Below are 14,763 nucleotides of genomic sequence, written 5' to 3'. Positions count from 1 at the left end.
ACACGGTAAATAATGGTAAAAGCAAGACAAGGAGAAGATAGCCATATTTAACAGGGTGGACCCAAACAATGCAAATGGGAATGACTGAAAGCAGGCCTGTCCTACCAGGTATCCAGGCTGTACTTGCAACGTGTTCAAAGCCATCACTTGGCTCCATCCTCCCACAATTTCTCCGTAGCTTGATGCAGACACAGGATGTGTACCAGACTAACACAGCTCAGCGAATCACAAATGCCATGCAATTGCTCCATACTTTACAAGTGGCTGAATGGGTGCTTACTGGTCTGCTCCGTGACAGTCGAATTCTATGACACAGCAGAAACAAATTTTTCAAAAATTAAATTCTTCAAATTTACAGTACTATAAAAAATGAATGAGTTTAAATATTTCCAGATCTACCAGAAGAATTATTCAAACTAGCTGTATAGGTCTGACTTTTCCATACATCACTCTAAATCAGGAGGGATTTTGCTAGACCTGAACATAAATAATTTATGTTCTACTGGGAAATGCTCTCCACATACCAAAAGCTTAAGAATAGTTCCCTCTCCAGCATGAAGGTCCCAATTCAGCAAAGCAGGCACTTCACATTACAACTGCTCCACTGAAATATCACGTATTAAAGAAAAAAATTAGTCACCTTTAAAAAGCTTGGTTCTAGTTCCAGCAATAGCAATAAATAAGTTTCCTCTCGCACAGGCATTACTCCCAGAACCGTGCCTCCATCCAGAAGCTCACTGTCAGCAATACACACAAGGGGAGGTGGTGTCCGTCTTCCTCTCAGCTTTATTACAGCTGTGGAGGACTTGATCCTGCAACACTTTCTCACAAGAACACTCCAGGCAGCAGCAAATCAGGAGACTAGCTAGGCCTTAGCCGAAAGGTATTTGCTTGGCAATTTGAGCCAGATTACTATTTCCTTTCAGGTAGGACATTTCGTAATTAATTGAGTACCTTTCCTACAATAAAATCCTCTATCTACAGAGGGGAAAAGAGCCTAACCCTAGTATTTGAACTGCTAGTCCTTCTAGCACAGCGGCTCTACCTGCAAAATTGGTTGGACTGTACTTTCGTGGGTCCTAACACAGCAGCAGTGACTGGACAGTACTGGGCAATTCTGATAATGTCTGTCTGCTCCCCCTTTTTCCTTTCCTCTAAAAGGAAGATATAGAAATGACTTAGATGTTCCACATTTAAAAGATTTTTTTTTCCCCTTTCATTTTTTATTTTTTTTTATGGGGGGATGGCAGCAAAAATCAGACTATTTAAAGAAGCATCTGTGATATTTTAAAAGGCTTTGGTTACACTGCCTAGGGGAGTGGAATAAAACATTCAAAGACAATGCATGGGTTTGTGATCCATCTCAGCTGGGTCGCACTTGCCTGATTGCACGCATCCTTCCTGTAGGGATTTCAAAGGAAACTTCAGCACCTGAAACACTGATCCCTTCCTCTGTGTTGGGAACAACTTACAAACCACAATTTACATGTGCACAGCTCAAATGAGTCAACAGAAGCAGGGCAAAGGCACAGGTCAGATGCATTTGTGCACTCCCTGAAGTAGCCCACGGTAGTCTATGCCACTCGGTTCTATTCCATATTACTTCTAAACTGTGTATGCATAAAATGCATGAAAGGAGCCAGGAGATACATACACAACATGGTGCCCAAAACACAATGATTCCTCACTACTTCGCTATACCCCATTCACTATTGAAATGTTTAGCAAGAAGCTTAGGGTAGGATCCATCTTATGTATCTTAGGCAAGGAAAATGGGGACATCAACATGCAGATGCATCATCCAGGTTCTTTTTATGTTCAGGAGTGAAAAATGGTGTTTCCAGAACACAATTATTTCCTTTTAACTGGGAGAGGTAATAATAAACCCCCTTCCAGGAGTGCCTGTTTCACAGTGACTGCTAGCAGCACTCACACAACAGCTCAGAGGTGCAGTCAGTACATTCAGGTGAATCCCATCCCTGCAGACTTGGGCCAGGCTTATAGGAACAAGCAGGAAAAAGTTTCATTCACCTCGGTCGGCACTCTAACCTACCCGTAACTTCAGGGTTCTCTCAAACACCCAGGCTCCCCCAGCTTAACTCCTCCAGGCAGCATCACAGCACAATCAAGAGTCAGATGTCAGGTTCAGGGCTCTGGACACAGACATCTCTGCCCCCGGCTGGCGTGCGCAGTGTCCCAGCCCCGTGTCACCTCAAGCTTCTGAAGAGGGCAGCTTGCAATGTTTGATGTTTCTAGTATTTAATGCTGTTGTCAGCTCATACCTATTCAGGTAGTAAGGCTGCTCATTTAAGCACAGTGTTACACATTAGCTCTACGAGAAGTTATAAAGTTTTTCTTCCTGTCTGGAACAGTTTTGGGAAATCTCTAGGAAATACAACACATTTTCACTTACATAATCCATAGTTTGAATGCAGCTAAATGAGATACAGCATAATATGTGCCTCTTTCACTTGGGAGAAAAAAAAACACACACCACTTTTTAGAGCAAGAAAAAACTGATGTTGCCAAAATAGCAGAGATAAATCCAACTTAGAATCGAGCAGGCACATTTCTACAGCTATTCAGTGCACGTGCCAGAGATTTAGATACGGGGCCAGTTGTAAGTGAGCGCCAACCTTAGCCCTGAGCATGTGTAATGACCACCTCGAGCCAACTGCCAGCTCCATGCTGCCAGCCCCATGCTGCCTGGACACAGCCCAGCCCTGCCCCAAAGCTGGATGGGGAGGACCTGCTTGGCACAGCCCTGCTAACGTACCTCAGTGGGTTTTGGCAGCTTCTGATCGGCCATCTCAGGCAGCAATGGACGGAGAAGACACACATGGTATTAAACCATACTTTAGTCCCTTTGGGACAATGGAGCTCGAGTCTTCCTACTGTTTATTTTCACCACAAGTGGAATTTCATTATTTGAGACTGTCGGATGTCTGTTTTGGATAATCAGTAACTGACCTGGTGCAGGTGCTGTATTTGAGTCTGAAGAGTTAATGCTGAGAAAAACTTATGAATTCAGAAAGTTTTTAGGAAGCATCAGTCCACACAGATACTAGGACTGAACCCAGCAATTAGCAGTGTAAGCTATATTCTGCGTTAATTATAGTTTAAGGAACCAAATATAATCTATTTTATGGACATAAAAACACGCTTTTTTCCTGTATGAATCAGTATATTTTTCAGTTTTGATTCACCTTTAGCTTCTCTCTGGCCTACATTACTTTGCTGACAAAATCTTTATTATTTAGGGTTTTCCTCTAGAAACGGGACTGCTTTCCTGCATTTGAAATATGGCCAGGGAACATTCAGCAAAGACCTTTCAAAATAGGGTGTTTTTCAGCTAGAAGGGTGGAGATGGCTACTTTCGAGAGTTTTCATGTTTCCTGAAATGCCTTTTCACCCGCAACATAAATGAGTGATGACCTTCTGTTCTGATCCACAGGGCCGAAGCAGAATGGTCCTGCACATTCTTATAATTTCCGCAGGAACTGGTGCGATGCCAAGTTCATTTCAGCTGCTGAAGGAAACTGCTATACCTCAAGCTCAGCAGCCTTAATAGCCTTGAGCCCATAACATAATAGCATTATTCTGTACGTTAGATGGTGCCTAAAATGCACTACACCGATATTTAAAGTATCATGGAACTGACCGACTAAACGAGAATTGTGCCAAACAAAGGAAGCTCAATTTTGAAGTCCCCAAGCATCTCCATTTGCTCCAGTCAGAACGGAGCAAAAATACATAAAATTACTGTTAGTTCTCTGTGCATTTGAGAATGAATCCGACTGTGATCCAGTGTCTCCTACATTAACATTAATGAGGAAAAAAAATGAAGGTAAAGCCAAAATGTAACTTCAAAAGAAAACGTGTGAGACAATACACACACACAACTTTGTGCTTTTCTTTCAAAAAGCAGAGATACCAGCAGAATAAAGATAATGCAGCAATTTCTTCTGATTTGACAGAACTGAATTCAGGTGGAGTTCCATAGGTTGTAACAAGCTTGTATTTATCTTCACCTTTACACCATCCTCTGCATCCTTAAACCACTGAAAACCACAGGAGTTATTCTCAACTGCTCCAGTTAAGATAGGAATCAAACCATGCATCTCTGTATCATGTTCAATCAAAATGCTACCGATTTAAACAGCTGGTTGTTCTGCTCTGTTAGCATCTCTGTAACTCTTTTACCTTATCTGTACCATCACAATAGAGCCATAAAGCTCTATTACTTACACAGGGCAGATACACGTGTTCCTGCAAGCACAGAAAAACCCACGAGCACATATCAGGCATCTGCTACCAGTCTTACTTTTTGCACCTTTCAAGTGCTCAGAGTAAACCTTTCTGGAAAAAAGTATTTCATCCTCCAAAATGCTCCAACGCTGTTACTCCAAGTGCTGCATACTCACACGTGCACTTGAAACGCAGGCACTGTTCATATACTTGCAGCTCTCGCTAACAGGGTTAAGGAGACACACGACCCCACAGAGATAACACACAGCTCACGTTTTGTATGTATTAACATTTACTGATTAAAGATAAAATATCTACCAAGTTCTTCCTAAGGCGCTCATCTGTGTAACATCAAGGTACCTCCCCAAACCAAGGGACAATCACGATTAAGGCTCCTCCAACCTGCAGCGATACCTGAACATCAGATGATGTTTGATTAACACAGCTATGAAAGATTTGTCCATTTACTTGTCACAAGGCAGGATGGGGAACACCCTTGGAGCTGTCCCATTGTCCTAACAAGTGATTTCAGTGCTTCTGGCAATGCAGCCCCCATTAAACTACTTCAGACTGGACACATACAAGACCTACAATTCTCACCTACACATTACTTTCCAATACCTCAGACGTGGACAACACAGTCATGTAGAAAACCACAAACTGGTCACCAGTCCTCCACCAGTCTTCCTCTGGGAATTGACTCAGATGGAAATCAGCACAGATTCGGAATATTATTTTAAACCCAACTTGAAACTCTGCAAAAGAGCTTCTACCCAAGCAAGTATACATACGTATGTCTATTTGATACCTGTGTTAACGTACAGAAGCCAGCTTTGAGAAAACACATGGAATAAAGACATTTTACAAACCCAACTAAGAAATCAAATCAAACGTGGAGATTCCCATCACTGACATCACCACCAAAGCTCTCTGCAAGTAAAGGTGCATGTTTGAAACACGTCATGATGCCCTTCTCACCAGCTCCAAGCTGGAGAAAGCTTCTCCCCATGGCTGTCAGCCAGAGCACGCAGCAGGGGCAGCCCTGCTTGCACATCCTGCATGCAAAAGCCTCGTGAAAGCAGCCCGTGCCAGGCACTGAGCACCACCTCCAACATCATTCTCAACGAAAAGCATTTGCCTTTCTCCCTTTTCAGCTGGCTCCGGCACCCAAAGCTACATTGGCAGGTTCAAGCATATCTTCCTTGATGACCTAAGTCAGTCCATGATTACGAATTCAAATCTCCAAGTCAAGAAAATAGCCCACTGAATTTAAGCTATGAATATTTGAAGTAGCTCCATTCCAGTTTCCATATTTTTCTTAGTATAAAGGGCTTCAGCTGGTTGACAGAAAAAAAAAGATTTCAAGTACTGTTGAGAATACGACTTCTCTTCAAAAAGTTGTGTCTTTTCCCCCCTTACACTAATCAATATTTAATAAGTAATATGTTTATTTCATTACTGATGATAAACAGATCGATAAAAGGTTATTGCATGGTATCTTCCCGTAGATATTGTAATCCTGTTCGGTTAATAAGCATTGCTTCTTTGTGGGCCACTGTTTAGACTGATGAGAATATTGTGAAGAAGATACAGCAGGAACTGATGAAAGACACACACAAAAAAATCAAAAAAGCCTGGATATTACTACACAATGACATTTTCATTTTCTACCATTTCCTAAACCGCATTTTCATTGAAAATTGTTCTTCCTCCTGCTGCAAGATGTGCTCAAAAATGAGAAATACCTGTAATGTTTGCAAGATGTCACTGCAATGAAGCATTAACACATTTTCCTCCTTGCAGAACAACAGCATGCTCCTGTTTCCCGAGACACGCCGTGTGCTCATCAGAGCAGTTCTGCGTGTGCCACACGGGCTCTTCCAGCAGCACGCTGCACCCAGAGCTAACCAGGACTCGTCCCAACGCAGGTTGTGCCATGGCAATCAGTTCGGTTCGGACAGAACTGCTCAAGCCCAAGGGAAGCTTCACCCAGCCCAGGTCCGAACATGGGATCCCTCCCAGCACTGTGAGCACCTGAAGGACAGCCCCCTCTCCTCTTCCCTGGGGCACACACCAGAGCCTCCTCTCCTCCCCCCCCTCTTCTTTCACAGCCTCCAGTTCCTCTCGAGCACTATCAGCACTGCTCTCAGCTTACCTGAAGTTCAAAATAACCACCGGGTGGAAACACAGAGTGCCACTTCATTGCCTCCTTAGCTAACCCTTGGCCCTTCTGCAGCTCCTTGGTGGTGCTGAGAAAGCAAACAGCTCGGTCACAGGTGGCCTCGGGCAAGCCTGGGCTGGCTGAGATCACCCAAATCAGCATCCCCGTCCTGCCAGCCCAGTGGCAGCCACAGTCCTGCAGGGGGAACTGAAGCTCTCCTTTCCGTCCCAGCCAGCCCTCAGCTCAGCCAGGGTTTCCCTCCGTAGCTCTCTCTTGAGGCCTGGCAGTGCCCCCGGTGTTGAGAACACGGTTGGTTGGTTTCCAGAAGCTTTGGGGGTCTTCACACGGAGGCTTGTGCGCTCCATCAGGCAGACTTTCGGGGGCCGGCTCTCCCAGACTCCTCAGATCACACAGGAGATGTCCAACTTCAGGGGGCGAGGGAAGCAGCAATGCTTTGGGACACGTGTGTGCCCGCTAAGCCTCGTAACATGAAAGAGGAGACCGGGACAGCTGAGGCCCTGCCCAACACTTCCCAGTGCTTCACAGGCCAGCACTTGCTTTTATTGTGATTCTTATGCTTCTGAAATAAACAGCACGGAAAAAACAATGCTAATTGACAACAGCTTACACTGTGACAGCCAAATACACCAAGCTCGAGATCGGAGTGGAAAGGTTTTAATTAGCCGCACTTACAAATTTAAGGACAAGACTAAAAGTAACTAAGTATACCCTGGGCCTATCTGCTAATCCCGTAGCTGCTCTCCCAGCACTCCAAAGATGCCAAGTTAATTAACATTAATTATTAACACCCTCACAACCTTTACAGTTAACACTGTAACGTTAGAAACTAAAGAAATTCACTCACCATACATTGACTGCCTTTTTTTTTTGAAGGAGGCAGCCTTAATTTTGCAGGTTTTTGGTTAATAGCTGAGGTTTGGTTTTGCTTGCCTGTTTTTTTCATTAGTTGGTAGTACTGGAAGTTAAAGTACACTCAAGCTTACAACATTCATTTTACAAGCCTTCCTAAGTAAAGCTTGGGTGTAGAACCTGCAATTAGACTAGAAAATGCACTATAAAAAGAGTTTATTAGCATTTCTAAAGAGGATCGGAACTATCTGAAAGCTTTTTTCCCTGCAACTTAGAGAAGTGAGATTTTACTAAAAATACAACATGGAATAGGGAAATAGTTGGAAGGAGCATGAAAAAAAAAAGAAAGGAAACAACAGGAAGACAGCAATATTATAAATGCCTATTAATAATACCGTATACTCCCCAAATCAACACATATTACAACAAATTTGCAAAACCCGTGTCATGGGGAAAAGGTTTCCAAGTGTGCCATCTGACCACACTTCCTTCTATCCTGGAGGGAACGTGCTCAAGTAGCACAGAGTTTATAAAGGCCATGAATGAGCACAAATACAATTCAGTGACCTCCAGTGTCCTTGTCACCCACGAGTGATATTTATGCATGCGAGGCTAATCTGAAGCCTCTCTCAAACTCACATTCATCATCAGCCCATCAGATGCTGCCTCGACCGTATATCTCTACCTGGATGCTTGCTAATCTTTGACTATGAAACAGGGATAAAGCAGAAATTTTATACTGGGACCCCATCACTCAGCTATTTGGACCTACCTGACTGAACGTATCCTTTATGTGGGACTGGTCCCCTCTACAACAGTACTTAGTAGGCACCCTCACAAGCTGAATTCTCAGGTCGTCCACATCAGCACGGGCCCACTCAGCTCAGTGGAAGCACGCCAGATGCCCCCAGCTGAGGATCCGGTCATCCATTTTCAAGGTACTCTATGAATTAATTAAGCTTTGTAACAACCTTACAAGGTCAAGCAGTACAACAGAGAAATAGGAAAAGCGCAGGAACTCCAAGCCAGTGGCACACTAGAAAACCCTACTATGCAAAGGGTGAATATCCTGACAGCTTTTCTTTCTAATTCAGTTCTTCCCCAGACAAAACTCTTCTCTGTACTCCACAAAGCCAAAAATAGTTGCAACAGCAGGCTGCAGTACTAAGAATTGAATTCGGAAGCTCTGTACCCAGGCACATGAGTACTGCAGGACCTGAGACCTCCAGAACAGGCAGCTGAGGTTGTGTGGAGTTCATCCACCTGCTCAGCCCAGCCACCAAGATGTTGCCTTGCCTTGCATTCACAGTACCCATCCAAAAAGAGCTATCTTACATACTACATGTATACTACAAAGGCAAGTGCCTGCAACAGTGCAAATAAGCACTTAGTTCTGTTAAGATTTGTTTCTGGAGCTTACAAGTGCAGTGTGCAGTCAGCAGACACCCTCCTGCTTCCCAATTACAGAAGCCTCTGGGCACAGACGTTGAAGTCTCATTGGAAGGGCAGTCCCACACCCCGCATCGATGATGAAAAGACAGAAGCAGGGAACAAAAACAAGCATGGGAAGGTGGAAGACACAGAAACCTATTAGGGCAGTCTTAGGAACAACCCAGTCGTCTCCCTGTGTAAGCCAAGAGCAGGACAGGACAAGGGGCAATGGCCATGAGATGGAGCCCAGGCAGTTCCACACCAACATGCCAAAGAAATTCTTCACAGTGAGGGTGACAGAGCGCTGGGACAGGCTGCCCAGGGAGGTTGTGGAGTCTCCTTCTCTGGGGATATTCAAGGTCTGTCTGGATGCTTACCTGGGCAGCCTGCTCTGAGGAACCTGCTTTGGCAGGGGGGTTGAACCCACTGATCTCTGGAGGTCCCTTCCAACCCCTACAGCTCTGCAATTCTGAATTTCACCCAGTAGACCCGATGTCACCGTTGCAAAGTGTGTCTTGCTGACCCCTGGGCACTCAGTCCCAGTCCAACTCATCTCCCTGGAGGCAGGGCCGATCACACCGAGCTGCAGGATTTGCTGTGCTCTCAAAGGATTTCTACAGCCCATGCTGGAAGGGCTTGGGAAGGCTCCTAGCATTCTCTCCTGCTTTTTGCAGGCCTGCAACCTTCACCCAAATTGCTCCATTGACACACATCGCTTCAGTCCCTCAAAAAATGCGAACAGCAGCTAATTCAGAGCATCTTTCTAAGGCACAGACCAGAGCCCTGCCTGGCAAAGATGACCAAAGAGCAGCTGGAACAAACTCCACCACCAGAAGAGCTTTCAATTCAACCCCTGCAATCCCACAGCTCAGCATGCGGAGCAGGAGCAAGTCTTCAAAGGCACACCCCGAGCATCAGCTTGACCTTCGGCATCCGGAGCACCCGCGGCCCTTCATCTGAGTGAACACAAACATCCCACCAAATTTAAATCACAGCCTTTCAAAGACACAAGTGTTCGCAGCTACAAAACAAACTCCGGTGCAGCTCCAAGACTCTGCTGTGCCACATGCAGTACGGAAGGTTTCTGGCTGTCGGTCGGAGTGTATAATAGGCCTGATTTATAGTTATCAGCATGGGACTTGATTCGAAAGCTCAATCACCGTGACTTCTCACAGTGGGGTTTGCATGCTGCAACGGGTCTCAAAATTGGAGAGGAATTTACCTCCCGCTGCCGAACATTACATAACAATCAACAGAAAACAAGCGGAGAGCAGCAGGAGGTCCCCATCATTAGCCCGCACAGTCATGTTAATGGAGATGTACACACACTCATCTATCTGCACTTATTATGGAGCTTGCCAGACTGTGGGATTACATGGCAAGAAGGACTAAGATAGGAAGAGAGACAGGACGCAAAGAGCTTAGAAATTCAAGTCAGTCCGCCGAGATTTCCACGTTAATGACGTGCTGGGGTCTGAGAGGTCTGTACCTTGCGTAGCAGAGAGGCCTGGGGGCCTCAGGAGGCGCCTGCTACTTCAGGCACTGAGAGATGCAGCTTTTCCTCTACAGGAACAGCTTCTGCCAAGGTGGTGCTTCCACTTCCAAGGAAGGATGCTGCACATCCACAAGCTTTTCCAGAACTGCAAACGTCCATCAGTACACCCACACTGCTCTCCATCCCCAAATAGTCACAGACTTCAGCACAAATCAGATGTTTCCAATTAGACAAAAGCCCCTGTAGGTACTTTTGCCAGGTTGGCATACAGAAGAAGGAAAGGAAAAATATAACAACCTTAAAAAGACATTCAAACCAGAAGAGCTCATTTCAGCCCTTACATTTTTGGATAGTAGTAGCTGGGTTTACATATGATACAGTGTCCTCAACGTGACAAGAGTACTATAAAACATAAGCAAATCTCACAAGACTGAGGGATAAGAACAGTTCAATTTGTGTTTTTGTTGTTTAAAAGTGTTTGAACACACAATGGGACTAACAAAGGTGAAGCAAGGCAGCAGCAGAAACCAGCCGCATCACACCTCTCTCTCCACCCACCACATTGACTTAGGTCAATATTCCCTTTTTCCTCCCTCAAGCCAGAATTTTTTCCCTCCACCCCCACCCAGGGTAAAACTGAAACTTCAGACCAAAACTCAAGCGTACAAGGTTAAGAAAAGGTCAACACCCTCTGAGTCCCTCTGTGGTAACATAGCATGGAGGAGGCAATCCATTTCCCCTGCCCCAGCAGCCCCAAAACGCTGAGCATCTCTAACAGCCTGAGACTCTTCGCAACGCTCCGCACGTTCTGCCAACATCACCAAGTTATGGATCTACCTCGCGTTATTTCTGTTAACAAAATTAGAAGTGACAGATTTAAACAATCATTATATTATAATCAAATCACCTGGAATGTCATTAGCTTTCTAGAGTGCCATTTTGTGTTCTGATTAATTCCGTGGTTCCTGTAAGAAACACTCCTTCCTCAGGCACCAGGAACCAGTGCATTAACCCCACTCAGATGCTTTTTGCCCCTGGACCAATGCTCAGCCACAAGATACGTTGCTTCACCCACTCCCACCCCAAAACTACTTTACCTCTGTTTCTCCCCATCAATACATTGACCAGAGCTATTTGCAAACAATTGGTCTTTTTGTGTTTTTAAAGGAATAGCCCCCTGCAGAACACAGCCACAAATTGATCTGTTTGCACACAGACCTGGGAGGCATCTGTTGCAAGGACAAGACAGACCAGCAACAGCCACGGAGCCTTCTGTGTGCTTCTGCGTGGTTTTTACGGGATCCTTAGAACAGAGCGAGCAGCCCTACACAGCCATCTCAGCCCCCTCTATCCTGAACACTCATAACAAGCTCATAGGGGAAATGGTAACACTGAAGGCTGAAGAACAATGGATAAACATAAGGGAACTGAAAAAGGGGCTAAGTGCTTCTAGGTTCAACTTCAGTAGTGTTAAAGAGAGCTGTCTGCTCAGGGAATGTCCCGTTATTTCTCAAAGTCAGGTCTCTGGCCACAACACGTTATATTCACTGTTATAGCACTGCTCTTACTCTCTCTTTTTTCTTCCTCCCCATGGGAGACGTGTAAAGCCACAACAATGGTTAAACTCCCTAATGAATTCTGGCTATTGTGTCCCTGAATCTCCTCCTTGTTCTTACCTTTAGGATAACCTATTTGCACTTTGGGGGCAGGGTCAGCCTTCTTGTTTTGCTTCTGAACAAGCCCACCACGGGAACCACGGCATGTAATTATGGCTCGGTGGTAAAATAAACTAACAGATACTGGTGAAGAACTAAGATGTATGAAGTACGAGTTATCAAAATTTAGTTTCATTTCAAGCTAATGGAGAAGAGATTAAACAATTCTGCCTGTGCCCTGTCTTCACAAGCTATCTTTGCCACAGTATAGCTTGGGCCAGAAGCCCATCTCTAGGCCAGCGAGCCTTCCTTCAGAGCAGCCAAGCTGTGTCAGCTCAGGTGAGCTGAGGACCTTCTGCTGCCATTTGGATCATTTCCCCTGAGAGATAATCAGAAGCAATCCACCAAAAATACACCAAGTTAGCTTCTTGCTGTAAGCCAACGCAAGCACATCTTCACTGCCCTACCTCTGTCCTTGCCTCTATGCAGTCATTGAAAATCAAAACTCACCAAGAACTTTCAAACAAAGCCTAGTTCCTTGGCAGAAGGGTGAGAAAGCAGTTCCACAGAAGTGCTCTGACACGTACTGATACTACCTGCAAACAGTTAAGACCACAGGTATCTCACTTCATCACAACTCTACCAGACTCCATCTTCAATGAAAAATTCTTCGTTGGCTCAGCTCACCCGGGTCCACTTTAGGCAAACAAGCCCGCTTTGGCCAGCTGTCATGTTGCACTGGTGAACTGAGAGATGCAAGCACTGGAGCAGCCCTTGCTGCTTATTGCTGGGGCAGAGGGGCCGCAGCCACAGCAGGGGAGACCAGGGCCGAGCAAGGAAGAGCTGGTGCTGTCCCCTGCCAGGTGCCCCCCGCATCCCATGTGTCAGCACCACCTCTTTGCTCCGCCTGTGATTCCTCGCTAGGGATTGCTGCAGCTCCGCTCCAACGACCCCACGGAGCGGCGTTTGCTGGAGCACGGCGTAATCTTGCTCTCCCTGCAGAACCAGAAATTCAGGAGTCAGATCAGAGCTCCACGGGTCAGTGGAAGACTGGCCTTTTGCCACACAAAGCAGCCGCTGTGGAAATCAAGACCTCGGGTGCCGCAAGACAATGCTAACTCCCACATTTACAGCCACAGCAACTTAGAAGAGGACAAGATTCTGCCTTTATCGTATCAGCGGCACATCCTGGGCAGGATCAGGACATATATCAGTCAGGAAAAAAATATTTAAAGTGCCTCTTGCTCTCGCCTTTACCATGTTTTCTTTTGTACAGCTGTGTCAGGCCCCTACAGCTTAAAGCAGCAATGTGCATCCTGCCTAGCGCTGCCTCTAGATTAGGAACCTGCGTGACACCAAGCAGCCAGGAAGGGCTTGCAAAACACCCGAAGGGGCAGCAAGAGATGTCACACTACAGCAAAGCCCACTTTGGGAGGAACTTTAAACCCCATGCTTTGCTCCCCATGGTGTAACTCCACTACGAAACCAACGATGGTGGAGCCCATCCTGCAGAGCGCTGGGACCCCAAGGGATCCCAGGGGCACTGCAAGAGCCGCTGGGGTTTAGCACTCAACGTTAGCCCTTCGTGGTCCATCTGAAGCACAACGGGAACTATGCTGCACATTCTCGCATGCCACCTACTGGTGCCTTCTTTATCCACCAAGTATATTTCATAGGAAGCAACACAGAGGAAGCATAGGCAGTGTGTTTCCAAATACCGCTCAAAGTCCCTCCTGAATGGCCACGGGGGGCAGGCGCGAGGGGCAGTTCAGCAGGCAGGAGCTCCCCGTCCACGTCCTGTAGAAGGTGATTAATTATTGCTGAAAACTTCAGCCATGGACCAACACCCTAATGATGGCGAGAAGCAGCACCAAGGGATGCAGGACCGAAAATGCCGCTCGACACCACGGCAGATTTCCCATCAGGAGGGACAACCAGGGAAGCGATCCCAGCAGGGAGATGGCTGCAAGCAAGTCTCTGCTGCTGCTCTGCTGCAATCCCACCACCGGCACTGCTGTAACTGCCCACAGAACTACCAGCATTACGAGCATTTAATCAGCTGTGCATCACAGAAAAGAGCATGTTGTTTAATCAACTTTTTTTTCCTAAAAAAAAAAAAGTCCTTATTTAAAAGCAGAGCTCTCAGGTTCTGACCTAAGCCTAACCAAAAGGAGGCATGGGGAGGGAGGGGCTGAGGAAAAGTAAAATAAAAATCAATGAATCTACGCTAATAAAGGTTATAGGAGTGAAATTTACACTGGATGCAAGTATGATCTTGTAGTCTTTTTATTTTTTTGGCATGCTGCCCCAGCATGATTTACGTCGAGATAACATGATGGAGCCTCCACCATTGAAAGGAATTAAATAAAAATGCAATAAAGGAGTACAAAATCAATCCGCTTACAGTTTTGTTTAATAAAAATTCATGAAGGATGGGCGGGCAGGCCCATAAGAAATACACCAGTTCAATGAGGGGGCTCTATCAAGCCAACAGCCATTAGAGTGTAGCAGCAGGATAGGATTATTGAACATTAGCATGAGTTAGCTGTGTGCCAGTGTGTTGAATATGCCTCAGTTCCCCCATCATTCCAAGCTCTGTCATTGCTGCCAGTCAATAGTGCATCTATCACCTGGAATAATGGCCAAGAAAAGTACAAGAGATGGCGATTTGACCTTGACTGAGAAGCTGATCCATGGGGATTTTCCAACAGGGGAGGGATTTTTTTCAGCTGGGGGAAAAAAAAATGTATATACACCCACACATACACACAGCTGGCACACTGCGCCCCTAGAAGTCAGGGCTACCTGTGCCTTCCCCAGGCTGAATTCAGCCCTGAGTTGTCACAGTTCACAGCTGCCTGACCCTTCTGCCCTCAGGAGTTATTTGCTTTAAAAGGTAAATC

At 45.8% G+C, this 14,763-nt stretch overlaps 1 long non-coding RNA gene across 9 annotated transcripts in view; it reads right to left on the bottom strand.

Moving 5' to 3' along the window:
• Nucleotides 1–14,763, bottom strand: part of LOC137865500 (uncharacterized) — a 194,111-nt gene that overhangs the window by 127,320 nt on the left and 52,028 nt on the right. The window contains exon 4 of one of the 9 annotated variants that reach the window (XR_011101930.1): nucleotides 6,404–6,989. The exons of the other annotated variants lie outside the window; for them this stretch is intronic. This is a non-coding gene — a long non-coding RNA (uncharacterized lncRNA). The remainder of the gene's footprint in view (nucleotides 1–6,403; nucleotides 6,990–14,763) is intronic. 9 annotated transcript variants of the gene reach the window in all.

The sequence above is a fragment of the Anas acuta genome, chromosome 16 (genome assembly GCF_963932015.1).
Source record: "Anas acuta chromosome 16, bAnaAcu1.1, whole genome shotgun sequence".
Classification (NCBI taxonomy): domain Eukaryota; kingdom Metazoa; phylum Chordata; class Aves; order Anseriformes; family Anatidae; genus Anas; species Anas acuta.
The sequence above is the reverse complement of the archived record's forward strand: the minus strand, read 5'-3'. Positions and strand labels throughout refer to the sequence as shown.